Source organism: Pongo pygmaeus, chromosome 12 (assembly GCF_028885625.2).
Source record: "Pongo pygmaeus isolate AG05252 chromosome 12, NHGRI_mPonPyg2-v2.0_pri, whole genome shotgun sequence".
Lineage (NCBI taxonomy): Eukaryota > Metazoa > Chordata > Mammalia > Primates > Hominidae > Pongo > Pongo pygmaeus.
The window spans coordinates 55,327,880-55,355,640 of record NC_072385.2 but is presented as its reverse complement, the minus strand read 5'-3'; the positions used below and the strand labels follow the sequence as shown (position 1 = coordinate 55,355,640).

General features: G+C 32.6%; 2 long non-coding RNA genes across 2 annotated transcripts in view; one reads left to right on the top strand and one right to left on the bottom strand.

Moving 5' to 3' along the window:
- LOC129030273 (uncharacterized) overlaps positions 1–25,732 on the top strand; it is a 60,249-nt gene extending 34,517 nt beyond the window's left edge. Inside the window, exon 6 of the long non-coding RNA XR_008500599.1 lies at positions 25,432–25,732. This is a non-coding gene — a long non-coding RNA (uncharacterized LOC129030273). The remainder of the gene's footprint in view (positions 1–25,431) is intronic.
- Positions 1–27,761, bottom strand: part of LOC129030274 (uncharacterized) — a 552,505-nt gene that overhangs the window by 375,645 nt on the left and 149,099 nt on the right. The gene's annotated exons all lie outside the window — the stretch shown is intronic.

Sequence of the window (27,761 nt, the reverse complement as noted above, 5' to 3'; positions counted from 1 at the left end):
TATAATAAATATCACAAAATGTTTTAATAAACATTCATCGTCCAACTTTTTTTCTGTAGAGTTCTACTATACACAAATATAATGAGTGATGGTGAGATCTATTCCCTATGGAGAAATAGCTATGCACCAAATTTTAGTCATATTCTGTTATTGAACACACAAATGTGTATAGGTAAATGAAGAAAATCTACATTTTCTTGGCTTTATTAACCCATCTTTGCTGCACGTATTTAACTTAAACTTGCAAGAAACAGAAATAGCATCTTTTCCTTAAGGTTATAATGATAGTCTACATCTGCTAGAAAGTACAATGCAGACAAGGAATTGTCAGAAATATATTTATGCAACAACATCAATGTGAATGTAGTTATAATATTTATTGCTGCAAATAAAATACAATAAAGTATACAAAAACACATAAATCTTAAATAATTTGGTATTTACAAGTTATTTTATAAGATTAAAAATTTGAATGGTAAAATATTTTGTAAATTAAACAAAAACCAAATAAAATGTAAAAATGTGTTTGTCCAAAGGATTATACGTATATTTCTATTAATTGTGCCAATTATCTCTATAGATTTCCTTAGAAACTTCTGAGAAAAAAAATATAACCTTACAAGTCATAGAACATTCTATGATAAACTCACAAGATGATGTATTAAATGGTACTCAAATAATCCTAAGAAGTAAAATTGGTTATATTTCTTAAGTTTCTGAAATTATTCCTGAGAGATTTTATAAATAAAAATGTAAAAATCCATCATCATGAAAAAACTCCAGTGGCATAAATAACATTTCATGATTAAATTAAATAGATTGAAAAAGGATGTAGAAAATTTTTTCCATTATGATGTTGCTGTTTGGTGGATAAAATTTTTTATTGTAATTTATAAGAAAAACAATCTTAGGAAATAGATATATTTCCTTTCTCATCCAGAAACACATGCTTTTCATATTCACATTTCAAACTAACCAAAGAGTGTATTTTACAAAGGTTCATAAAGAGAGCTAGCAGGAAAATCAACTTGTCCTTAGTCATACCAACTGTTGCCAATCTTAAGTAATTCTGGGAGAGGTTTCCTGTCACACAGGCAACAGCTGCAGGACTCTGATGAGCCTCCAGAGTGGCCTTGTGTGCCCAACATTTTTGTTTTCTACTTAAAAATCAACTGACCAGGATGTGCCTGAGTACACGCAGTTCTAACCAAATGCCTAATGCTATTTTATGATGCCTTGAATTTTATTACCGAGCATCCTTTGAAATACGACGCATGCCATTTTTCTTTAATATCTAATTCTAAAAGCACAGGAAGATAGCTTATTTCCTTGTATGTTTCATAAGTAAGGCAAAGAATCATGTCTGAAACATAAAGCAATGCACTCCTAGGTAACAAGGTATCACTTAGCAAATTATCATGAAAAGAAATGCCAAATTGGCATAAGGTAAAACAAAACCAGCAAGAGAAAGTTAAATTAAAAACTCATGGTCAATTCATTTTCTATTAGAAAAGACACAATTTCATTATACAATTCTATTTCCATACTTAATCTTTGTGGAAAACATAATTAGAATAAACAATGATGAAAGAGAAAAGATTCATAATCTTAACATCTATGGTTAGCATCTTGATCACAATCCTTTCTGATACACTCACAAATTAGGATTTGTGAGTCAATCCTCACAAATCAAACATGGTGCTTATAAATTCACTTTTTCACATTAGCGTTCTATCCTCACTTAAATTTTTCTTCTTCTTCTTTTTTTTTTTTTTTAACTTTTACTTTAGATGTAGAGGTACGTGTACAGGATAGTTGCATAGGTAAATTATGTGTCATGGGGGTTTGTTGCACAGGTTAGCCGCTCAGGTAATAAGCATGGTACCTAATAGGTATTTTTAAAAAATTCACTCTCTCCTGCCACCCTTCACCCTCAAGTAGACCATGGTGTCTATTGTTCCCTTCTTTGTGCCCATGTGTTCTCCTTTTTTAGACCCCACTTGTAAATGAGAACATACAGTATTTGGTTTTCTGTTCTTGTGTTAGTTTGCTTAGGATAATGGTCTTCAGCTCTGTTCATGTTGCTGCAAAGGATATTATCTTACTCTTTTCTTGTGGGGGATGTATAGCATTCCATAGTGTATATATACCACATTTTTTTTGTATTTTTTAATCCAGTCTACTGTTTGATGAGTGTTTAAGTTGATTCCATGTCTTGGCTATTGTGAATAGTGTTACAATACACTTATGTGTACATGAGTCTTTATGGTAGAACGAATTATATTCCTTTGGGTGTATACCCGATAATAGGGTTGCTGCATCAAATGGTAATTCTATTGGAAGTTCTTAAAGAAATTGCCATACTGTTTGCCACAATGGCCGAAACTAATCTGCATTTTCACCAGCAGTGTATTAGCATTCCCTTTTCTCTACAACCTCTTCAGTGTCTGTTATTTTTTGACTTTTTAATAGTAGCCATTCTGACTGGTGTGAGAAGGTATCTCATTGTGGTTTTAATTTGTATTTGTCTAATAATTAGTGAAGTTCAGCATTTTCTCATATGCTTGTTCGCTGCATATATGTCTTCTTTTGAAAAGCGTCTCTTCATGTCCTTTGCCTGCATTTTAATAGGATTGTTTGCTTTTACTTGTAAATTAGTTTAAGCTCGGGTGGGGCACGGTGGCTCACACCTGTAATCCCAGCACTTTGGGAGGCCAAGGTGGGTGGATCACAAGGTCAGGAGATCAAGACCATCCTGGCTAACACGGTGAAACCCAGTCTCTACTAAAAATACAAAAAATTAGCTGGGCATGGTGCGGGGCGCCTGTAGTCCCAGCGACTCTGGAGGCTGAGGCAGGAGAATGGCGTGAACCTGGAGGTGGAGCGTGCAGTGAGCCGTGATCGCGCCACTGCACTCCAGCCTGGGTGACAGAGCGATACTCTGTCTCAAAAAAAAAAAAAAAAAAAAAAAAAAAAAAAAAAATTAGTTTAAGCTCCTTACAGATTCTAGATAATAAACCTTTATCAGACTCATAATTTGCAAATATTCTCTCATTCTGTAGGTTGTCTGTTACTCTATTGATAGTTTCTTTTGCTATGCAAAAGCACTTTAGGTTAATTAGTTCTCATTTGCCAATTTTTGCTTTCATTGCAATTTTTTTTGGCACCTTCATCATGAAATCTTTGCCATGACTATGTCCAGAATGGTAAAACCTAGATTTTCTTCCATGGTTTTTATAGTTTTGGGCTTTACAATTAAATTTTTAATCTATCTTGAGGTGATTTTTGTATATGGTGTAAGGAAGTGGTCCAGTTTCATTCTTCTGAATGTGACTAGTCAGTTATCCCACCACCATTTATTGAATAAGGAGTCCTTTCCCCATCGCTTGTTTTTGTTGGTTTTGTCATATTTCAAATGGTTGTAGTTCTGCAGCATTATTTCTGGGCTCTGCATTATGTTCCATTGGTCATGTGTCTGTTTTTCTACCATTACCATGCTGTTTTGGTTACTGTCACCTTGTAATATAGTTTGAAGTTGGGAAACACTATGCCTCCAGCTTTGCTATTTTGCTTAGGATATCTCGGCTATTTGGGCTATATTTTTGGTTTCATGAATTTTAAATTAGTTTTTTTCCCTAATTATGTGAAAAATGTCATTGGTAGTTTGATAGGAATCACATGTATCTGTAAATTGCTTTGGTCAGCATAGCCATTTTAAAGATATTGATTTTTCTTATCCATGAGCATAGGATGATTTTCCATTTGTTTGTGTCTTCCTTGATTTATTTGTGCAGTGTTTTATAATTCTTGTGGTAGAGATCATTAACCCACCTGGTTAACTGTATCCTTAGGCATTTTAGTCTTTATGTGGTAACTGCAAATGAGATTGCATTTCAGATTTGGCTCTCAGCTTGGATGTTGTTGATATATAGTGCACATTGATTTTGCAATCAACATAATTTGAAACTGTTGTTCAACAAATTGAAACTTTGTTGAAGTTGCTTATAAGATCAAGTAGATTTTTGGGCTAAGCCTATAGGATTTCCTAGGTATAGAATTGTCATCTGCAAACAGAGATAGTTTGACTTTCTCTCTTCCTGTTTGGATAGCCTGAGTGCTCTGGACAGGAATTTCAGTACTATGTTGAATAAGAGTGGTGAGAGAGAGCATCCTTTTCTTGTTCTGGTTTTCCAAGGGAATGCTTCCAGTTTTTGCCCATTCAGTAAGATGATGGCTGTAGGTTTGTCATAGATGGCTCTTCTTTGTTTGAAGTATGTTCCTTAAATGCCCAGCTTACTGAGTGGTTTTAACATGAAGGATGTTACATTTTATAAGGAGCCCTTTCTGTATCTATTGAGATAATCATATGGTTTTTGTTCTGTTTATGTGATTAATCACATTTATTGATTTGTGTATGTTGATCCAACCTTGCATCCTGGGGATGAAGGCTAATTGATTGTAGTGGATTGGCTTTCGATGTACTGCTGGATTTGATTTCCAAATATTTTGTTAAGGATTTTAGTGTCTATGTTCATCAAAAATATTGACCTAAAGATTTTTGTTGTTATTGTTATGTCTCTGCTAGCTTTTGGTATCAGGATGATATTGGCTTCATCACGATGACTGAGTTAGGAAGGAGTCCTTTTTTCACCAATTTTTTGGAATAGTTAAAATAGAATGGGTTCCAGCTCTTCTTTATGCATCTGGTAAAATCTGGCTGTAAATCCATATGGTTCTGTGCTTTTTTTGCTTAGTAGGCTTTTTATGAAGAATTTAATTTCAAAGCTCATTATTGGTCTGTTCTGGAATTTAATTTCTTCCTGGTTCAGTCTTGGGAGGCTGTATGTGTCCAGGAATTTATCCATTTCCCCTGGGCTTCAAGTTTGTGTACCTAGATGCATTTGTAGTTGTCTCTGGGTTTTTTTCTCCCACTGTGGGGTTGATGATAATGTCTCCTATGTCATTTCTGATTGTGTTTATTTGGATCTTCTCCCTTTTTCTTTCTTTATTAGTCTAGCTAACAGTTTATCTTATTAGTTTTTTCAAAGAACCAACTCCTGGATTTGTTAATCTCTTGTATAATTTTTCGCATCTGAATTTTCTTTAGTTCAGCTCTAATATTGGTTATTTCTTGACTTCTGCTAGTCTTGGGTTGGTTTGCTCTTGTTTCTTTAGTTCCTCTGGGTATGACGTTAGGTTGCTAATTCGAGTCTTAAAAAAATTAGTTGTCAATAGATAAAAAACATTTCATTGTTTGCAATGGTGAGGGATTCAATATACTTAACAAACAGCATGGGAGAGTCTATACTATGTGCTAACTGAGGGCAGACATCAACTGCAACTAACCAATATGCTTCTTCAGCTAACCAACTAAATACCAGCAAGCATTATAATGCTATAAATATATATTAATATTAATATATTCCAGCCACATTTGATGTTTTAAAATTGTTTTAATGTTGAAAAGAATGTAGATACACATTTCAGATCATCAGTTTGTCACTACTGAGACATAGATATTGAGTATAGATATGACCAATTGATATAACTTAAACATACTTAACATTTAATTTTGTGTTTCTATTTATTTTATTTGTAAAATGTAGCTAATAGTGCAAACATCACAGGAATCTTATAAGAAATGAGGTAGTTTCATATGTGATCCTTATGCTGACATTATACATAATAATGAGAAACTAGGTGTTTTCCTCCTAATATGGAGGACATATCAAAGAATGGCTTTTTCAACATTATGAGGAAGTCCTAGTCAGTACAATAACACAAGAAAATGAAATACATTTCAGAATAAATTTCTAAATAAGTTTTAGAAGGAAGAAATAATTGTCTTTGAGATGACATGATTGTCTCTACAGAAAATCTAAAAGAATCAACGAATTAACTTTTGAAATATAGAAACATTGCAGGATATAATTTCAATATGTATAAAAATCATTTTCTATTACCAGGAATAAACTATTATAATTTAATTATTGAAATTATCAAAAGCTATGTCTTCTTTTTAAATATTTTGGAACACAACCAACCATTAAAGTAATATATTATTTAAATAATTGGTGAAGGTTAACGGTGGAACTCTAGAAATTAAGTTTTTTGAAGGGAAATGAATGGCATTCTTCAATTTTTTTTTCTTATAGTAAGTGACTTATATTCTATATATACTGATCTTACTGCATATATCTTTTTTTGTTTTCTGTAGAGTTGAGGATTAAATTTCCTGTAACATAAGATTAACCATTTTAGAATGTACAAGTCAGTGGCATTTAGTAAATTTGCTATGTTCTGTAACCAATACCTCTATTTAGTGACAAGACATTTTCATTACCCTCAAAAAGAACTCATACCCATTAAGCAATGAATTCTCATTCCTCTTACAGCCAAGCTTCTGGTATCTACTAATCTGTTTTCTGTCTCTATAGATTTACCCATTCAAGATATATGATATAAATGAAATCATGCAATCTGTAACTTTTTGTGTCACTCTTCTTTCTCTCAGCATAATGCTTCTGAGATTCATCCAAGTTGTACCATGTTTCAGGACATTGTTCTTTTTTATGGCTAAACAATACTGTGTTGTGTATATATACACCAAAAGTTGTTTATTCATTTGTCTATTAATGGACATTTGAGTGGATTGCCATTTTGAGCTATTGTGAATAGTGTTATTATGAACATTTGTGTACACTTATTTGTCTAAATGTCTCTTCTCAATTATTTTGAGTATGTATCATAATTCCATGTTAAGCTGGTTGAAGAATCACTATTTTCCGTAGTAGGTGCAGCATTTTATATTCCCACTATCAATGCATGAGAGTTCCAATTTGTCCACATTCTTATCAACATTTGGTATTTTTCTTTTTTTAAAAAAATCACCATCCTAGTGTTTGTGAAGTGGTATCTCAATATGATTTTGATACATATTTTCTTAATGACTAATGGTTCTGAGCAGCATTTTGTACGTTGGTTGGCCATTGTAATACGTTCTTTGGAGAAATGTCTATTTAAGTATTTTGCCCATTTCTAAATTGGGCTTTTTTTGTGGTTGTTGTTGAATTTTAAGTGTTCCTTATATATTCTGGATATTAAACACTTATTAGCATATGACTTACCAAAATTTTCTCCCGCCGTGTTGGTTGTCTTTTCACTTTTTTATATTTTCCTTTAATACACAAACATTTGCATTTTTAATAAAGTCAGATTTAGCTTTTTAAAAATTATTTTGTTGTTCATGCTTTTCGTTTCTGATCTAAAAATCCATTGCCTGAACAAGATCAATAAAATGTAACTTACCCCTGTGTTTTACTCTGAAAGCTTTACTGTTTAGATATAACCCACTTTAAGTTACTTTTTGTGTATGGTGTAAAGCGGGGGTCGAACTTCACTCTTTTGCATTTGAATATCATTTTTTGAGCGGTATTTGTTGAAGATATTATTTTTTGCTTATTGATTAATCTTGGCACCCTTGCCAAAAATTAATTTGTCAAAAATACATGGGTTTATTTCTGGGCTCTATATGCTAGTATCACACTGTTTCAATTATGGTAGATTTGTAGTATATTTTAAAATTGGGAAGTGTGAGTCCTCAAACTTTGTTTCTCTTTCTCAAGATTTTTTTGACTACATGAGGTACCCGGTGTTCTATATGAGTTTCAGGATCAGTTTTTCCTTTTCTGAAAAGAAAAAGAAAAAAGAAAAAATGGCTGTTGGGATTTTGATAGGGATTTCATTGAGTGTATAGATTACTTTGAGGAGTATTGACATATTTACCATAGTAAGCCTTCCAATCCGTGAATGCAGGAAGTCTTTTTATTTACTTAGGCTTTCCTTAATTTACTTAAGGAATGTTTCATAGCTTTCAGTGTACAGTTCTTGCACTTCCTTAGGTATTTTATTTTTTAGATTTTATTATAAATAAAATTGATCTTAACTTCTGTTTTGATTGTTAATTGCTACTATATAACAACACAATCAATTTTTTATGTTAACTTTGTGCCTTGCAAGTTTGCTGAATTAATTTTTTCCGGCACTAATAGTTGTGTGTACTTGTGTATACGTATGGGGGTTCTTCAGGATTTTCCATATATATGTATGTATATATACATCTCTGTGTGTATATATATGCATGTATATACACATCCCTGTGTATATATGCATGTATATACACATCCCTGTGTATATATGCAGGTATATACACATCCCTGTGTATATATATGCATGTATATGTGTATATATATGTACATACATATACATCCATGTGTATATATGTGTACGTGCATATACATCCGTGTGTATATATGTACGTGCATATACATCCGTGTGTATATATGTACGTGCATATACATCCATGTGTATACATATGTACGTGCATATACATCCGTGTGTATACATATGTACCTGCATATACATCTGTGTGTATATATATGTATGTGCATATACATCCATGTGTGTGTATATATGTACGTGCATATACATCCGTGTGTGTATATATATGTACGTGCATATACATCCGTGTGTATATATATGTACATGCATATACATCCATGTGTATATATATGTACGTGCATATACATCCATGTGTATATATGTACATACATATACATCCATGTGTATATGTATATATAATCATTTTCCATTAAAATAAAGATAGTTTCACTTCTTTCTTTACAATTTGGATGACTTTCATTTTGTTCTCTTGCCTAATTGTTCTGGCTAGCATTTCTGGTAGAAAGTTGAGTAGCAATGGTGAAAGTGGCTATCATTCTCTTGTTACTGATTTTAGGAGGTAATAATCCTTTATTCTTTCACCCTCTAGTGTGATGTTAGCTGTGGGTTTTTTATAATGCCCTTTGGTAGGTTGAAGACATTTCTTGTACTCCTGTTTGCTAAGTATTTGTAATATAAAAACATGTTGAATTTTGTCAAATAGCTTTCTGCATTGAGATGGTCTTTTTTTTATTCCTTCATGTCAGTAATGTATTAGGTTATTAGTTTTTATATGTATTCATTTTTATATAATGTATTAGTTTTTATATGTTGAAATATCCTTATGCTTCTGGGATAAATATCTCATAGTCATGGTGTATAATTTATATGAGTGATGAAGTCAGTCTGCTAGTTTCATTTTTATTTATACATAAAAATTATACATATGTATAGAGAACACATGATATTTTGATACATGCATACAATGTGTGATAATCAAATCAGGACACTTAGAATATCCATCGATTCAAGAATTTATCATTGTTGGGGGTTGAAGACATTCTAAATTTTCTTTTCTAACTATTTTGAAATACACAATAAATTATTGATGACTATAATCACCCTACTGTGCTATCACACATTAGAACTTGTTTTTTCTATCTAACTGTATTTTTATACTCATTAACCAATTTCTCTTCATTCCCACTTTCTTCCGTACCCTTTCCAGCCTCTGGCAACCGCCATTCTACTTTCTTCCTCCGTAGTTCAACATTTTTAGCTCCCATATATCAGTGAGAGAATACAATATTTGTCCTTCTGTGCCAGCCTTATTTTGTTTAACACAATTTCCTCCAGGCTCATCTATGTTTCTCCAAATGACAAGATTGTATTCTTTTTCTGGCTGAATATTTCATATTTCATGTGGAGTGCAGTGGTGCAAACTTGGCTCACAGAAGCCTCCGCCTCTAGGATTGAAGTGATTCTCCTGCCCTATCTTCCTGAGTAGCTCAGAATACATGTGTGCACCATCACACCCAGCAAATTTTTGTATTTTTAGTAGAGAAGGGGTTTTGCCATGTTGTCCAGGCTGATCTTGAACTCCTGGGCTCAAGCAATCCTCCGACCTTGGCCTCCCTAAGTGCTGGGATTAAGGCTTGAGCCACCACACCTGGCGATCTCTATTTCATTTAGTTCTCCTCTGATCTTTATTTCTTTCCTTCTACTTATTTTGGGTTTTGTTTGTTCTTGCTTTTCTAATTCCTTGAGAAGCATAATTAGGTTGTTCATTTGAAATATTTCTACTTTTTTGATGTAAGCATTTACTGCTATAAACTTTCCTCTTAGTACTGCTTTTGCTGTATTCCATGGGTTTGGGTATTTTGTATTTCCATTTTTATTTGTTTCAAGAAATCTTTTGATTTTCTGCTTAGTTTTCTCCTTAATTTTTTTCTTGACCCAGTGGTAATTCAGGAACATTTTATTTAATTTTCATGCATGTGTACAGTTTTGAAACCTCCTTATTTTATTGATTTCTAGTTTTATTCTATTGTGGTCTGAGGAGATATTTGATATAATTTTGATTTTTAAATATTTGTTGATAGTTGCTTTGTAGCCCAACAAGTGGTCTATTTTGGAGAATGTTCTATGTGCTGATACGAATGAATGTCTATTCTGCAGCTTCTGGATGAAATGTTCTCCAAATGTCTGTTAGGTCCATTTGATCTGTAGTGCAGTTTAAATTAGATTCCCCTGTATGAATTTGCTGTCACAATGACCTGTCTAATGTTGAGAGTACGGTGTTGAAGTCCATTACTCTTAGTGTTTTGGAGTCTATCACTCCCTTTATCTCTAATAATACTTGCTTTATGTATCTGGGTGCTCCAGTTATGAATACATATATATATTTATATTATTATATATTTTTGTTTAATTGACTGCTTTATCATTACATAACTTTGTTTTTTTTCTATTTTGCTTACTTAAAGTTTATTTTGTGTAATGAAAATATAGCTACTTTTGCACACCTCTGGTTTTCGTTTGTGTGGATTATCATTGTCCATTTCTTCATTTTCAGTCTATGTGTGTCTTCTCATGACAGTAGCTTCCCATAAGGAGTGTACAATTTGGTCTTTTTTTTTTTTAAATTCAGCTAGGCTATAGCATTTATTGGGGGAATTTAAACTGTTTACATACAAGGTTGTTATTGATTGGTGAGGATTACTCCTTTCATTTTATTCATTGTTGTCTGATTGTTTTGTGTATTTTTTGTTCCTTTCTTCCTTTTTCATTGCTTATTTTTCTATTTGGTGCTTTTTGTAGTGATAACATTGGCTTTATTTCCCTTTCTCATTTAAATACCTGCTTTTCCAGTAAGTTTTATACTGTATGCCCCTCTCTATTTTAAAACTGAATGTTACTTTGAAGGCCAACATGATTATTTTCTCCTATAACTGACTGGATCTTTTTTTTATATAGTTGCTTCAAGGATTCTATTCTTTTTTTTTTTTTTTTTTTTTTGAGACAGAGTCTTGCTCTGTTGCCAGGGTAGAGTGCAATGGCACAATCTTGGCTCACTGCAACCTCTGCCTCCCAGGTTCAAGCGATTCTCCTGCGTCAGCCTCCCAAGTAGCTGGGACTACAGGTGCGTGCCACCACGCCAGCTAATTTTTGTATTTTTAGTAGAGACAGGGTTTTACCATGTTGGCCAGGATGGTCTTGATCTCTTGACCTCGTGATCCACCCGTCTCGGCCTCCCAAGGTGCTGGGATTAGAGGCGTGTGCCACCGCACCCAGCTGCCTCAAGGATTCCTTCTGTATCTCTGAATTTCATTAACTTGACAAGCATATGTTTCTTCTATATACTATTTATGGATTTTTAAAATTGTGGTAAATGCATATAATATAAAATATACCAACTTAACCATTTTGTAGTGTGTGGTACAATAGTGTCAACTACATGCACATTGTGGTGTATCAGATTTCTAAAACTTTTCTTCTTGCAAATATGAACAACTTCCATTGAACAACTCCCATCCCCCACTTCCCTCCAGATTCTGACAATTTTCATTTTACTTCCTATTTCTAAAAATTTAACTATTTTAGAATCCACATGTAAGTAGAATCATGCAATATTTTTCTCTTTGTAACTGACTTATTTCACTTACCAAAATGTCTTCAAGGTTTATCCATTTTACAGAAAATGACAGGATTTCTTTTTTAAGGCTGAATAATATTTCATTACATGTACATATACCACATTTTCCTTATCCATTCCTCAGTCTATGGACATTTAGGTGACATCAACCTCTTCGCTATCGTGAATAAGGCTTCAATGAACATTGACAGGCATATATGTCTTTGAAATCCTGTTTTTAAGTTTTTGGATATATACTCAGAGATGGGATTGCAGGATCATATAGTATTTCTATTTTTAATTTTTTGAGGAACTTCTATACTATTTTCCCTAGTGGCTATACCATTTTACATTCCCACCAGTAGTTTATAAGAATCTCAGTTTCTCCACATACTAGGAAAAACTTCTTATTTTCTGTGTTCTTGTTATTGTTGTTTCACACTTACCATCCTAACAGTATGAGATGATATCTCATTGTGGTTTTCATTTGCATTTCCATGATAATCAGTGTTGTTGATGATCTTTTCATATACCTATTGGCTATCTGTATATCTTCTTTGGAGAAAAGTCTAGTCTATCCAAGTCCTTTGCCTACTTATAATTTAGGTTATTAGTGTTTTGTTTTTGAGTTGTAAGACTTTTTAATACAAGTGTAAGCTCTAATTCAAAAATACAATATTTGAAATACTCCAACTGAAACTTATTGAGCACCAACATAATGCTCAAAGGAAATGCTCATTAAAACTTTTTGTATTTCAGAATTTTGGATAAGGGATGCTAAAACTGTATATTCTATACATTAACTCCTCTTCGGATATGTGGTTTGCAAATATTTTTCCCTTTCTGTAGAATGCATTTTCATTCTGATATTGTTTCCTATGTTGTGCAGAAGTTTTTAAGTTTGATGTACTTTTATTTGTCTATTATTGCTTTACTTTCCTGTGATTTTGGGGTGATATCCAAAAATTGTTGTCACATTCAGTGTCATGAAGTTTTCCCCACTTATTTAGGCCTAGAAATTGTATAGTTTTGGGTCTTACATTTGGATTCTTAATTGATTTTTAGTTAATTTTTGTATGTGGTATAAAATAAGGATCCAATTTTACTATTTTGTGAGTGGATATCTAGTGTTCCCAACACAATGTGTTGAAAAGATCATTCTTTCTTCATTGTGTGGCTTGGCACCCTTGAAAAATTATTTGACCATGTATGCAAGAATTTACTTTTGGACTCTATTTTCTGTTCCATTGGTCTATTTGTCTTTATGACAATACTACACTATTTTGGTTACTACAGTTTTACGATATATTTTGATATCATGAAGTGTGAAACCTCTGGTTTTTTCTTTTTCAAAATTGCTTTTATTATTGAGAGTACTTTGAGGTTCCATAGAATTTTAGTTTTTTTTTTCTATTTCTGCAAAAAAAAAATGTCATTTGGATTTTGATGGCCATTACATTGAATCTGTAGATCAATCTGGATAGTATAGATATTTTAACAAGACCATTTTCAAATCCATGGAAAATCCAGGGACATGTAATGTCTTCCAGTTTACCTGTGTCTTCTTTAATTTTCCTCAACAATATTTTGAAATTTTTGGTGTATAAGTCATTTGTCTCCTTGGTTAAATTTATTCCTTATTATTTTGTTCTATTGATGCAATTGTAAATGACGTTGTTTTCTTACTTTCCTTTTTGGATAGTTTATTGTTAGTGTATAGAAATGCAGCTATTTGTATTGATTTTTGTATCATCCAACGTTTCTGGATTCATTTATTAGTTCCAACTGGTTTATGTGTGTGAGTGTGTGTATGTATGTTCTTTAGAATTTTCTGTGAATAACATAATGTCTTTTGAAGATACCATTTTATGGTAATTTATTTTTTTTCTATTGGTTGCATTTTATTTATTTATTTTTTATCTAATTGCTCTGGCTAGGACTTTCTGTACTATATTAAATAGAAGTGCTGATTTCTGTGTTGATCTTCTGTCTGGTTGTTCTTGATTTATGCATTTTTAATGGTACTTGATGTAATCTTTGAGTCAACTGCTTCAATTTTATTTTTACCCAGGAATCTTTTACTTAATAATGTTTATAAATGCTTTCAGTTTTAGTCTTTTGGTTCATTTAAAGCACACACACACACACAATCATGGCAAAGGAAAAGACCTCTTTTCTCCTTCTGTCCTCAGCAATTTTCTCTCCCCAATTCCCTCTTTACTGTATTCAACCAAAAAATTGTTTATGTCTGATTCTGTCAGGAGTAAGTAGGTGACCTCTGGTCAAATTCAATCATATGGGGTAAAAAACAATCGCTGCACATACAAGGCAAGAGATTCAAATTAGAAATATTACATGAAACGCTAGTTGAGTAACAAAGACATCTTTAAAGGTTTTAAAAAAGTTGCAGTATTTTTTAAATCCTGTTTATTATTAGGCTATCTTTGTGTCTGTCAGTTCCTTCAAACGTCTTTATCCACTCCCCTATGATGAGGAATTTTGATCCTTGTAGCCACACCGAATGCAGCTCCCTGACATCAACATTAGTTTAAAAACTGGTTGGCAGTAGGCCTGGGGCTTCTGTCTTCTTACCATTTATGGATTTGGTTTCTCTTTCACATTATGAGAGGCATTTGTTTTTCTTTTTGAAGAAAAGATATGTATTTTAGATATTTTAAAAATATCTCTCCCATGTTTTGTTATGAACCACATGAAGGAGGTATTCTGTGATAATACTTAAAATGTGAAACTATCTTAATTGGTAACTCTGATTAATGTTTCTTATCAAGCACACAGATATTGTACATTTATCTATGGTAAGATAAATTGCTTGGACTTTGGTGTCTGATTTTGTCATTGCGAGATTTTCAAATGCCGAAAATATTTCATAAAGAAATGATTATTATTCACTTAGATTTTTATGCTCTACTGCATATACAGTTAAGTAATGCAAAATATCATGGCAAAGAAGAATATTAACTGTCATTTTATGCTTTTTTGTATTTTGTTTACCATGGTTATATATCTAGAATTGTAATATTGTTATAGATCATATTCTTAAGTGTCTTAGACAATGGATTATCACAGTTGATAAATTATCCCATTTAAATAAACTATTTGAATCTTTCATGATTATACATCACAGCCACCAACTAAATAATTTTAATCTATTTTTGTAGGTTAGATATTTTTAAGATTTAAGATAATTCCACCCCCTGCCCCCCATCCCAGGATTTTATAGCACAGTAAAAACATGCTCTTTAAGATAAGCTTAATCTGTATTTTTAATTTTCAACTATATTATTTAATATGTGGCTTTGTAAAAGTAACTTATAAATGTCTTTTCCAGTTTCTCCTGTGATACCTACCCCAAGGTTGTGATGAACTTGTTAGTATGTTTCAGGAAGGTATCAGGCACATTCTAAGTGTTCAATAGGTATTTTTATTTGTTTATTTTTTAGTTATTCTCAAGGTCAACTTTAATCCTAATGAAAAAAATAAGTTATGCTTACTTGATATGAGTTTTAAAATTTTATATTATAATTTCTTTCCTTAACCTGCCTTTCATATGATTACTACCACTTTCTGACTTATTTTAAAAAGAGCTCATGAACTTGAGAAATCCTCAGAATGTCGTAAAAATAACTAAAACTAAAGCTATTCCTATATTTTGATTTATTTGAGACGGATTTGCTTATATAAGGGAAATAAACAAGATAGCTGAAGATCATGCATTAAACGTTTTGATGTTCCCTAACACTATACAGTGTATAAAGGAGACAATTAAAATATAACAGAAAGACAACTACAGGTGAAAAATATCTGATGGAAACATTGCTCTTAAAGCATATAAAATGAAATGCTATTATGAATTAACTATCTCCAAAAATCTTTTTCTGCATTCAATTATAATTTAAGCATTTAAAATTATTTAAATTACTGTTCATACTGTTTTTATTATTAACTACCAGGGTAACTTAAAATTATTCATCTTTTATCTAGTAGTTTTACATTCATTCATTATTTCATTGAGAATTTATGTTTGTTCTTTAACCATTATGAAGTTTCCATATTTTCTAAAGGAGAAATGGAAGGAAATATTGTTGCAATGTCAAGTGATTATCTCACTTAAGAATGTGGTTGCAATGAGCCAGTGAATATTCTGAGTGTTGAGTTTTCTGTATCAGAATAATTTGTGTGTGTGTTTTTTTTTAAATGCACATGTATGCGGTTATTCCAATATATGTTGAATTAGAACTTGGGAGTAGAGCCCATGAATTGGAATCTTAAAGTCAGCCTCCCACACGCTTTTTCTGCACAATCACATTGAGAAGCTCTAGATCTATTCCAATCCATAAACGGAACAACTGATTGCTTCTAATACATGGCATTACTATTATTATTATTTTCCTAAAATATCCCACGACAGGACTATAGCTATTCTTGCAGTTTTCACTATTTTGGAGTGGGTTTTAATACATGCACAATCATTTAACACAAAATCAGAAGTTTAAATTGGAACCCATAACCCCACATTCTTTTCAATAGATATTTATGCTAATGAAGAATATAAAAAGCTCACACTTCTTTTAGAATTTTATTGTTTGCCCCTATGATAGTCTGTACTTTGAAACATCTCATTTAATTGATAGATTCACTAATTATTTGGCATTTAAGATACAGAGGGGCAGATTGCATAGTGTCTCATCTCAGTATTTCAATTGGGAAATCAAATACCCCTAGTTCTTAAAATAGTAACTGTGCCATTCAACATATGTGTGATTTTCTAAAAGATACATAACTTCTTTAAATCTCACTTTACTCATCTAGAAAATGGGGAAAGCAATAATAGTCTTATTTTAAGAAATAGTGATTGATGTAATACATGTAACCTAACAACAGAGCTTAAATAAGTAACCACTCAGAAAGGACTCACAACGTGGTAGGTGTTACGGAAAATACATGATTCAAAATAAACCTTACTATTCCTAAGGACTTCACAAAATATTTGGGTGAAAATATGTTACGAAGTTTCAAGACAAAAGTAAAACACTGGGCCAGGCACGGTGGCTCAGGCCTGTAATCCCAGCACTTTGGGAGGCCGAGGCGGGCGGCTCACGAGGTCAGGAGATCGAGACCATCCTGGCTAACAGAGTGAAATAAAAAAAGATTCGGGCGTGGTGGCGGCGCCTGTAGTCCCAGCTACTCCGGAGGCTGAGGCAGGAGAACGGCGTGAACCCAGGAGGCGGAGCTTGCAGTGAGCCGAGATCGCGCCACTGCACTCCAGCCTGGGCAACAGAGCGAGACTCCGTCTCAAAACAAAAACAAAAACAAAAAACAAAAGTAAAACACTGTTTGATATAGACAGTGATTCATCATGTGACCCACAGAGAAGCCCTGTGAGGGATTCCATGTGCAACACAATCAAGGCCAGGCCAGGGAGGTGGACACAGTAACCTAAAATCATTTTAGTATCATTCTAAGAATGTTTCTTTTCAGATCCAGGAAGCTTTTTATTTTACCATGGGCTTACAAATAATTGTAGCAAATAAGCATGATCATGATTCTGTTGTTTTAAAAAATCAGAGCTGTTTATGTAGCTGATTTTTTTTTAATGGGACACAGTGTTATAAAATTTCAGTACTTTTATCAGCAACTCCTCAGCCATTGAGTATTTCTTAGTGAACTAACCATTAGGAATACAAAAATGTTTTCTTCTTACTTTAAGGGTTGCATTCTTCAACTAGGCAGGCATAATCATGTTTGGGCACATTGATTATGCTTTTTTGTAGTGAAACTTGAGTCAATTAAAGACCAGAATTTTATAGCAAGCAATGATAATCTCTCTTTTAAAGCATGTTTTCTGAAAATCTGAAGGAAGAGGAGGGAGAGAATAAGGAGGAAGGAGAGGGAGAGAAAGAGAGAGGGTAAATTAAAATAAAACAAGTAATGTTAGCAATATTAGCCACTATGCGATATCCTTTAGGTCTTGCTTTCTCTAAACCAAACAATTAAAACAATTAAAACCATCATACATATTTCTCTCTAAATACATACTATATTTAGAGAGAAATATAAATATAGTATGGAACATAACATTTAAATTCTGGCTAAAACATAATTTACTTCTGGAAAGTCTACAGCAGCCTATTAAAATGGAGAGTGAAGTTTTATGGGTACCCACTCCTTTGCTAATCCTTTATTTCGCCATACATTGATTATGAGGGTCAAAATAGTGAGTTATTTCTTCAGGTTGCATGTGGCTTTTCTGGATCTTTTTGTTTCACATTACGCTTCCTCTACTTTATTTTCCACTCTTGGCATTAGGCATTCCCTAGATACTCATTATGCCACTAAGAAAAATGAATATAATTGAGAAATCAAGTTAGAATCTGCAGCTGCTTCCTTCCCATCTATCAACTCTACCCTCTACTTCTGTACATGGCCAAAGAGCTTAATTTGTCATGATTCTCAAGTTCTCCAGCAACCCAATGAACCTTACATAATATACTAATCTAACTAAATATATTTGACATCTTTGTCTTTTTAGTAACACGTCTGATTATAAACTTACATAGTAACATAAACTCATGATCACAGGAGAAATAGAAAAAAAGTACCTGCAACAAAGATTCCTATAAATTATCTCTTCACATCATTTTTGCTGTCAATATATTTTTTAAAAATTACTCAAATGCCAAGCTTCTGAGTGACAATTCATAGTATAAATGAGCAGTTACATGATTTTTTTTGTGAAATTAATCACATTTTTCCTAAATAGTGTTGACAGATAAAATGCAGAGTGCCTAGGTAAATTTGAACTTCAGATAAAACAGTGAATATTTGTTTTCATATAAGAATATCCCAATTATTGTATGGAACATAAGTATCAAACATATTTCTTATCTATATGATATTCAAATTTTACTGGGTATCCAATGTATGTTTATGTTCTGGAATCCTTTAATAGGGGTTAGCTAAAATCAGTGTGTTTTCTCTACTTTAGAGAGATGAAATTAGTTCTCCCTCTCCTCCCAGGTGTTGTTTCTGGACCATTTTCCTCGTCTCCAAAATCAAATAAATAAGAGAGAGAGAAAAAAATCACTTTAAATACATTCCCTTTAGGCACACCTATTTTCTTCCTTACTAATAAAATATAATCTTCTGACCTCTAACAATCATTTTAGATTCAAAACCTTATAATCTTACCACATTTCATTCTTCAATTTGGTTGCTTGCCTTACAACCTCAGTTTTCTGATTAGTTCAAGGAAATTTATTATTTGCAGAGTGGTTTAGAGTGATGTCTTTCAAAATGAGGGTTTTGAAACTGGGGTTTTATTATTTTTAGTTTACAATAGCAATGTTTCAAGCAACTATATTCTTGTAGAATTTTGAAGAGAGTATGTCATCAAACTTTTGGATATTGCCCATCTGATAGGTGAAAATAACCCATAGTATTTTTGTTAGCATTACATTAAATGTATAAATAAACAAACACACACATTTTCTTTATCTATCTTTCCTTTGATGGACCCTTAGGTTAACTGGACAAGAGTGGACATCCTTGTCTTGTTTCTGATCTTGGAGAAAAAACTTTCAACTTTTCATCATTGTGTGTAATGTTATCTATGGATTTGTCATATATGGCCTTTATTGGGTTGAGGTATATTCCTTTTATTCCTAATTTGTTGAGTTTTATAATAAAAAGATATGAAGTTTTTAAAATGCTTTTTCTGCATCCACCGAGATAATCCTATTATTTTTCCCTTCCTTCTCTAAATGTGATATATCACATTTATTTATTTGCATATGTCATATCTTCCTTGCAACAAGGGGATAAATCCTAGTTGATCATGGTGTTTGATCTTTCTAATGTGCTATTGAATTCAGATTTATAAAAATTTGTTGAGAATGTTTGCATCAATGTTAACAGAGATGTTGGCCTGTAGTTTTCTTTTCTTGTAGTGTTCTTGTTTGGCTTTTGTGAGAGAGTAATGGCGATCTTCTAAAATGACTTTAGTAGTTTTTCCTTCTCTTCAGGTTTTTCAAGTGTTTGAGAATAGGTATTAGTTGTTACTTAAATGTTTAGTAGAATTCAGCATTGAAGCCATCAGGTTCTGAGGGTTTTTTTGGTTGTTGTTGTGAGGTTTCTGATTACTGATTTAATATCCTCACTTGTTATTGAACTGTTAGGTTTTCTATTTCCTCATTGTTCAGTCTTGGCAGGGTGCATATTTCTTGAAATTTCTTCATTGCTTCTGGGTTATCCTATTTGCCCACATATAATTCTCATCAGTAGTCTCTTAAATTATTTGCATTTCTTTTACATGAGTTGGAATGTCTCTTCTATGATTAATAATTTTATTTATTCAAGCACTCTCTCTTTTTGTCTTGGTGGGTCAAGCTAAAATTTGTCAATTTTATTTATCTTTTCAAAAAACCAACTGAGTTTTGTTGATTATTTATATTTTTTCTACTTCCAATTTTCTTTGTATTTTCCCAGATATTTGTTATTTCTTTTATTCTGCTAACTTTTGACTTAATTTTTTAAGTTGCTTCTTGGAGGTTTAAAGTTAGATAGTTTATTTGAGATCTTTCATTTTTCTTAGTGTAAGAATTTATCATTCTAAAGTTCCTTCTTAGAATTGCTTTTGCTGCATTTACTATGTTGCGCTTCCATTTTCAGTTCTATCAATAATTTTTAAAATTTTGCTTTGATTTCCTCTATAACCCACTGGTTGCCCAATAATATGTTGTTTATTTTTCACATATTTATAAATTTTTAAATTTTCACCTGTTACTGATTCTAGTTTCATTGTACTGTGGTTGACTGAGATATTTGATATGATTTTGATATTCTTAACTTTATTGGGACTTGTTCTGTTGCCAGCATATGATGTATCATGGAGGTTGTTACATATGTGCTTAAGAAGAATGTGTCGTCTTCTGCTGCTGTTGTCCCCAGGTTTTCTGTGGTAGGCCTGAAGCTGGGTTTATGATGAAATCAGATACTCAATTCACTCTCCTTTATTTATGCAAAGGATATCTCTCTCCATACTGTACTATCCAGGCTTGTGAGAGGAATGATGCAGATAATTTGAAACTGTCCTTTCTAACATTTTTAATACATCAATTTTAATTTCCATGTTAATCTTAGGTACTGTAACATCTTATCTGCATCCTTTCGTTCTGTGAAGGTATTTTTGTGGATGGATAATTGTTCAAACTGACGTTTTTGTGAGGAGATAATTGCTGAAAAGTTTTAATCCATCATTTTGCTGACGTCACTCTCCTGCCAATTTTGTTTTAGATATTGTCTATTATTATCAGTTTTTTATTCTATTTACTCAATCATCTTTAGATACAATTTAAAAATCCAATAAAATTATTTACATTTTCCCACAGTTATAACATTGTTGTGTTCATTTACTTTCATAAATTTTGTTTTTTATAAGGTATCATAATTTTATGCCTGATGAAGTGCCTTCAACAATACTTATAGTATATGTCTTCTGTCAGTAAATACCCACTTCTTGTTTATCTGAAAATGAATTATTTGCCTTCATGTTTAAAAGGCAAATTTTAAACATATTTCACTGGGAACGTAATTCCCAGTGAAAACAAATTTCACTGGGAACGTAATTCCCAGTGAAAACAAATTTCACTGGGAACGTAATTCCCAGTGAAAACAAATTTCACTGGGAAAGTAATTCTAGGTTAACACTTCTTTTTTTTCCCCTGTGCTTTAGAGATTATCCATGATTTACTTCTCCGACTTGCATAGTTTCTGAAGAAAAGTCTGCTCTCATTTTAATCCTAGTTAGATAATATGTGATATTTCTTTTTTCTCTAGCTGCCTTCAAGGTTTTCTTTTTATCTTCAGTCTTCAGAAATTAGACTATAATACACTAGGTTATTATTATCATTTTATCCTACTTGTGTTTCTCTGAGCTTCAGGTACACCTAGGTTTTTTACTTTTGTGAAATCTGGAAAATTCTAATTCTTTCATATTGATTATGTATCTCTCTCCCTCTCACTCTCTTTGCACTGCTTTCAGTATTTCAATTACACGTATGTATCAAACAGACCATTTATGTTATTAAATATTGTACAGAGCATTTATATTCTTACACAGGTGCTGGATACTTTGTTCTTTTTTCATTTATGTTTCAATTTGGAGAATTTATATTTGTTTATCTTCACATCAACTGATATACTAGTCTTCTTGGTCAGTTCTGGTAATAATCCCATCAAAAGAATTCTTCACCTTTGATAATTGTGTTTTTCATTTCTGCCATTTCAGTTTTACTCTGTCTTACAGTTCTGAAATTCCTAGTCTCTTCCAAATATGTTGTCTTATTTTTCAAGATTATTTAACTTTTCATAGCTATTTTTGTTTTCATTCTGACAGAACATGTGGTCCATCTCCGTGTCTCTCTTTGTTCTATTATATCTGTTAATAATAGGTTGTAGTTCTTTTGCATTTTTATGAATAGCTTTATTTCCATTTTAATTCTAAACACTGTGTGCAAAAGAACAGATACTGGAAATAATATTTCTGTTTGACATGTGTTTTCTTCTGTCTGAATATCAGTGTTGGGAGTGGAATCTTGTAAATCTGTAGCTGATCTGGAATTGGTTTATATTGTATAGTCAGTAATCATTATCTGTAGTAGTTATGTTCTAAAATGTTTCCAGACACCGAACCATTGCTTCTAGGAAAAATATAGATCTAGGTTCCTAAGAGCTTCTGGTCACAACATTTTTATTAACCAATCAATATATGACTTTGTTTCATTTGTTTTCCTGTGTAAAGACAACTTATTTAATATAACAAAGAGAATCTAACATAGGCATTTTCTCTGTAAGGCACATCCTAGACTTCTTGTGCTTCCAAACACTAAACACACTTTAGCACAATCCTTAGGGGCCAAAATAAAAATAAGAATAAAAAAACTGTATTATTAAGTAATCCTTGGAAAGGATGCATTTACAATATAAGGTCTGAAGCAAGAAAGTAGAATATTTCCCTGTTTCACTTCATCTGGGAATGTGTGCATCAAGAAACTCAAATTTTTCACTCCTCTGTGCATTCACAAATAACTATAAAAGTGCTACAAGCATGGACTTCGAAATGACAAATAAATTTTAGCAGGCAGGTGAATTTGCAAATAATCCACAAATAGTGAGGTTTGACTATGTTTGTGTGGTGACTTTCAATGTACCATATGCTTCAAGGTCATGAATTTGCAAATAAAGAAGCCACAAATAGTGAGGACTGACTATGTTAGTGTGATGGCTTTCAATGTACCATATGCTTCAAGGTCATTCTGTGCAGAGCAGTAACTTCAAAAAAAAAATGGGGTTAGGTTGCTTGCTTGTGCTTGATATGAGGCCTAGAGGGCTTGAAGAGTTTTTCTCAGTATTCCGCTTCATCCCCAGTTGCAGTGGACTATGCACACCTGCATCACAAAAGAAATCTCTCTTCCCCATTGGTGCTTGTTACTTGATTCAATGTTCATAGTGAGTTCATAGGAGTTTCTCAGTTCTCTTTTCTTTAGACTCAGTCTTAGGTAGGCACTGTATAACCATGACTTGGAAACAACACTTATACAACACTCCTGCCTATTTCCCAGGGGCAAACAAAAAATGCTTACTATTCATTATAGGCTGTAAATCAAGGCTATAAAACATTTTCCATAAATAATCAGATAGTAAGTAATTTAAGCTTTTAGTCATATATGCTAATTAAAAAATACTTTATAGAATGTAAAAAAGCATTCTCAGCTCACGGACCTGCCAAAAATAGACTGAGGCATGGAATGAGCTCCAGACTCTAGCCAGCCCACGGGCACTTAGCACAGGTTGTTAGTACTTAGCACAGGTTATTTTCCTGTGCGTCCCACCTGTGGCAGGTTAACTCTGCCTTGAATCAGCAGGGATTCTGGGACATGAGCAAGCATGTTTCTGCTACACAAGCAGTAGAGTCTTGTAATCTAGTGTCAATAAAAAGTTCTGATGGAGTGAGTACATTTTCTACACTTCCTCAAAAGCAGCACACAATTAATTGTTATCATGTAGAGGACAAGGGCGCAGGCAGGTTTTATGCCTGTAAATCAGTGGTTGTCAATCTTCACCTTACATACAAGCAGATTATGGATGCAAGTTTTCGAAGTATATGGTCTCTACCCTCAAACATTGGAAAGTCCTGAATATCTGTACCATGAAGGGAGCCTTAGATCTCTTTCCTTGCCCCTGTATTTTCCAGGAGGATGCTACAAAAGCCTATGGAAATTCCTGGCAGGTAGATACATGCTGTCCTGTGTCTGGGACACAAAGAAATTCTAAATTGCGATGTTAGACTTTGCCCAGCTTTTGAAAAGTTTTTCTTAACAGTTCTGTTCCTTTTTCTTACCCACTTTTAAGGCTTCCATTTGTTTTCTCCCATGCTAAAAATAAATAATATGACTTGTCTCTCCTTAGAGTAACTTGTTACTCATTGGAATTCAGTTTATAAGACTGCCTTGGGATCACAGCTTTCTGTTGGACTGAAATTGTTATGTACATTTTTTTCATCTTTCACATTTTTTCTTATTGTTTGAATAGCCTTCCCTTGTGGCCTTCTGTATTCAGAGTGGAAGCAGATCTTTCAAAGATATTTAATTAATATTTGTATATGTATTTTGATTTACATATTTTATACGTATTTTGTTTTACTTTATTGATCCCATATTTCACTTTATCTATTTTACTTTGAGAATGAACTAAACTGCACGGAACCTCATTTGAGTACCCTTAATAATAAGACCAAGAACATCACCTTCTCAGTCAAGGAACTTCTGCTGTTGTATATTCACATAGACATTATTGGCTTTTTTCCTACAAACATATTGAACATTATGAAGGTATGACTTCTGGAATGCTAACTGTGTTGGATTCAGTAACATTCTCTCCAGAAGAAGCACACTTCTTTTGTCACACCAAGAATTAAAGAGGTTGTGGACACTATTCTACTTCTGTGCCCGTAAGAATAACAATCAAAACTATTTTATATCTTTACTATATGTTACAAGAGGGATGTATCCATGAACTCTCACCATGATTGTCTTTAAACCAGGGACTTACGACTTTATTCATCATCCAAATATCCTTTTTTGTTCCATTTATTCTGTTTTTCTTCTTTTAAAAATTCATTTATTAAAAATTCATTTATGTAAATCTATTTTTCATGTTTTATTTTTATTATATTTATTGTTTATTTTATTTAAAATTCATTTTTCACTTCTTATTTTTCTTTCTGTGCCAATTTTCTGTACTCTGTCTTCTTGGCCCACCCCAGGATTAAAAGGAGTAGTTAATCTAATGGAGGTATGTGAACACATTTGGCACGCGCAACCCAGCATTAGAGTGTCGGAAGTTTATCAGAATTCACAATGAGTTGAGTCTTCAGTTTTTTAGTGATACCAGAAACATATGAGTTAAGCTAGCCTAATAAAGGGGTGAAACATAATAGAACTAAGTTAGCCCATAACTAAAGCTTGCATTTCAGTGACTATTTCTTCTCTTTCTTTCAGTTGGCTTAGAATTACAATCAGGAGAAAGGAATGTTCTTTTGCTAATGAATGAGGAGAAATTGGCAACATTCCAGTCCCAAGTCTAGGCCTTGGGAGGCTTGCATTTTGCCAAATTATGATCCCCTTCTCAGCTGCTGCTCTTTCAGCATGGACGCTATCACGAACACATGGAAAATGGTCTTCCCTACTTAATCCCAGCCAAACCAAACCCAGGTGCAAACTAGAGCCACACAGCCAAACCCACCCTACAACAACCATTCTCAACTGATCTGTATCCATGAGAATAAATTATTGTGGTTTTCAGCCATGTGGTGGCATGTAGCATTTTTGTAGTAATAACTAGCTGATACAAGGGATGTTATTTAATTGCCCTTTTAAATCCAATATATGAAGCATGGGCGAGAAATCATGAAATACAGATAAAGGCTGTTATTAGGCATCGAATGCTGAAATCAGGTCATAGAGCATCAGCTTTGGCATAGAAAGATAGAAAGAATATATTGAGTTTTTTCTTTTTAATATTAGAATAAATGCAAAATAATGCACAAAATATAAGTATATAACTCAAAGAATTAGCATCATATAAAGAAATTACTAGTGTCCACAAACCCATTCTCTCCCAGAACTTCATGAAGGGGAGGAACTGGGAGTTGTGATATCTTAGTAATTAAAATGTCTTCAGGTTCAGATTTGAACACTTGCAGATTTAAACAGAAAGGTAATAGTAAGCTAAGAAATGAAGTACTATCTTTGTAAGCAACATTCCTAAAATGACATTCATCTAAATGTTTTTAATTCCCTGTCATAAAATAGGAAAAGAGAGTGCCAATTAAGGGCTATTTGCTAGGTTCACTATCCTGTGCCCTGTATGGTGACAGATTGTCTTTCTATATTTAAAAAACTAAGCAAACTGTTATAAGAATCCACGATTTTAATAGTATTGGTACAGATCAAGTGAATAATACATTTAGATTAATAAATATAACACACAATGGAGAAGAACACAACCTGAAATTTTGTTTCAAAGAGTCAAGCTGCAAATGTTGATAAAATAAATTAAATTTCAACTTATGTGACATTTTTCAAAATCAAGCAACAATAAAGCATTTAAATGTCAGCACAATTTTTGTATTCAGTTAAATCTTTTTCAAACTAAATCATATTTCTTTACTTCCATTTTAAATATCAGCTAATTAATATGTTCTTAGTGGAATTCAGAGTAAAATAAATTTGGGAACTCACACAATGAATGTGTAGATAAGTAACTTGGAAAAAAGAATCAATAAAATTCTTTGTTACGAGGTTACCACATTAAATTTATAGCAGCTGGTTAAACAATACACATCCTCCTCCATACTTCTAAGTTTTGCTCCAGGATCTTTTTTACAGACTGTATTATTTCATGGTAGAATTGTAAAGAGTCAGTTAAAATAATTTTTCTGAACATTCAGTGCACCTTCAAGAAAGGTTCTATTTTGAAGATTTCTCCAAATAATAGCTTACTTAAATATCTCAGAAAGTTTTTCTTTAGGGCACATGTAGGTTTTCACTATGGGTAATTCTAAAATAGAATGTTTTTACCCAGAAAGGGAGCTTCCCACAGGGAATGTTAACCTTTTAAAGATATAATCAAGAACAAACTTTATATAGGAGAATCATGAGCTTTGACATCTATTTTAAATTATTTCCTTTTTCATCTATCCTACTTCCTCAAAAATTATTTTTGTTTTAGTGCTAGTTTATCTTATTGGTCATAGGTTTTTTATGTTTTCAAATATTAAAATACATACTATTATTTTATGGCCGTGGAATGTATTAGACCACATAATAAAACCTGCCACTGTTCATAAAAAGCAATTCTGAAAAGATGTCACTTGTCACACTTTACAGGGTCCTCTCTAAATAGACAAAAAGAGAAAAAGATACTAAACTTTCACCTCCTGCAAAACTTGTGTTTTTTCTGACCTGCCAATTTAGTAATTCTATTATTAACTATGTGTTTTGATGTGTAAAGAAGAATCAGATTCATGGTTCATCTCTAGCAGTTGTACAACCATATATATATCCATTTCTGTTTTCTAAAATCACAATTGATTATTATTATTATTTACTTGTATTAGTGTTCTAATTTTATATTTATTCTCACTCAAATTGTTATAAATATTTTGTTCATATATATTAAAATCACATATAACTATTTTCTCATGTGAAACTTGCATGATCAATAGAGGGTAAAGAACAAAAATAGTAGAAGAATGAATAATCCCATTACCTAAAGCAAGAATATACCAAGTACTGTAGCTAAATTATATGTGTTTCTAAATCTAGCT